Below are 2,436 nucleotides of genomic sequence, written 5' to 3'. Positions count from 1 at the left end.
AACCACTTCTTTCGTATTGACCCCCTTTAGCTACTTCTTACGCATCGACCATCCTTCTCATTTAAAATATCTTAATACCCCACCCTACCGTACCATATCTTAAATGCGTACCGGGTACTGATGCTGGCAATTAAAATGTTAGCTAAAACATACATGTACGACAAATTAACAAATTCTATTGAAGATGACACTCATTTTATATTTAAAACTACGTGTATGGGTATAGAGTATTAAACTTTCAATTTTTATGAAATTGTTTTCATGGGTTAGAAAATGTGAAAAACGCATCATATTGCTGGAATATCTTTTACTGAAATTGAGAACATCAATGCGAGGGATGAGCATGGTGATCTTGAATCAGGGCATTGAACTCAGGCTGACTGTTGGTCAGTTTCATTTTCAAATCGTTTCATTCCCCTAGGTTCGGGCGAATCCTCTGTTTGCTAAGAATTTCGTTTGCATGGCTGAAGCCAGCTTCACCATGTAAGAGCTGAGAAATGCCAGGAATGGCTCAGCTGCTGCTTTAAGGTGTGGGTACTGTTCACTTGTTTTCATATTGTGCCAAATTTCACTGATACTTCTGATCCCCCAAAAGGCTTTCACTGCAATATCGACACGCAAATCACCCAGTTCGCTTTCAAGCTCTAGGCTCCTATTCAAATCTTTGAATATCACGTCGAACGGTGCCATCATCCATGCCGGAATTTAAATGCTCTCGATGTCTTTACACCGAGCACGGAAATCATCTTACAGGTTTTGCAAGTGATTGGTGAAGATCTCGATATCAGCTTCTGAAATATTTCGTCCTGAATTCAACTAGAAGTGCATCAAGTTTGAAAAATACGTAAAACCTCTTCTCTCCAAACAATATTTGAACAATGCAATTTCACCCCTCGATTACTATGATAACTGTCCGACCTCGAATTATTGTTACAACCATGCCATGCAGACGTTTTCCAGCCTCATTAAACTTGTAGCAAATGTCTACCAAATAAAACAAATGCTTTTTACATTTCTTCAATTCATCACAGTGTTGGAGTCACTTCTCTCAAAAACTCCACCCTGGAATCGAAGATATCGACAAACGCTTGCAAGCTTTCACCCTTCGAAATCCACCTCACCTCTGTGTGGAGGAGTAACTGCTTGGCTGTTTCATAATTTTCCTCGCTCAACTTTGCAAACAATCTTGAGTTGAGGCGGGTGTGCTTTTATTTTATTGTCTGTTTTTACACAAATCATCAACGTTCCATTCAGCTCACCACTAAGCTTCTGGGCCACAAGATGGTTTCGGCGCAATATGAAATGAATAGCAAGTACATTACGAACCTCTTGCTTGAAGCCTTTGTACCTTCCAACAATAGCTGGTGCACCGTCAGTTGTAAACATATTAATGTTTTGGAGATTGATGGCATGTTCTTCGAAATATTCTTTTAGGCATCTGAAAACCCTATCCCCTTTCGTATCGTCTTCTAGATATTTTGCGAATAGCAACTCGCCAGTAACTCATTGGAGACTCTGACTAAACTATCTTGCGTATGCCACCAATACACTAGAACTACCAAATGTTGATTCATCGACTTCAAGAGAAAACTTCGAAGACTGTAAGCTCCGATATCAACATTTTTTCAGCATTGGTAGCCATCTCGTCAACGCGGTGTTCACAGTATTTGCGCTCAACGGAACAAAATTTTAAACAGTGTTGGGATTAGCTTTCATCATATTTTCAATAACTTCCACAAGAGTAGGAATAGTCTCTTCCTCGCCGATAGATTAAGGTTTTCCCTTTTCTTGCAATATTAAGAGCTATGTTGTAAGAGGCTTTCTGTCCTCCTTCGAGATCAGTTTTTGCAGGCAGCTTTAATAAGATGTTTTCAAACTTGGTCTACTCTTGAATTTTAAGCGTGAACATCTTGATATTCCAAATTAGTGTATATATACAACCTTCAATGTACACAAATGTATTCAAATTCAAAGTTATCTTCCTGATAAGGAGAAAAGCGCAGCACGATGGATGGCGTAGCGTCCAAGTAATAAATATGTTTCTTTATTACCCACAAGGGCTAAACATAGAGGGGACAAACAAAGACAGACAAACGAATTAAGTCGATTACATCGACCCCAGTGCGTAACTGGGACTTTATTTATCGACCCCGAAAGGATGAAAGGCAAAGTCGACCTCGGCGGAATTTGAACTCAGAACGTAACGACAGACGAAAAACTGCTAAGCATTTCGCCCGGCGCGCTAACGTTTCTGCCAACTCGCCGCCTTGCGTCCAAGTAATAAATATTCCATCCTCTCACATCCACCACCGTCAATAATTTACCAACAAAAACGTTTATAAGATATGTATTTAACATATTATCTGCCATACAAGGCCTGGTGATTTCCATATGCAAACACTTGACAGTCCTCCTCCCCTCAGCGACGCCTCTCAG

This window comes from Octopus sinensis, linkage group LG8 (assembly GCF_006345805.1).
Source record: "Octopus sinensis linkage group LG8, ASM634580v1, whole genome shotgun sequence".
NCBI classification, from domain to species: domain Eukaryota; kingdom Metazoa; phylum Mollusca; class Cephalopoda; order Octopoda; family Octopodidae; genus Octopus; species Octopus sinensis.
This window is presented reverse-complemented; position numbering follows the sequence as displayed.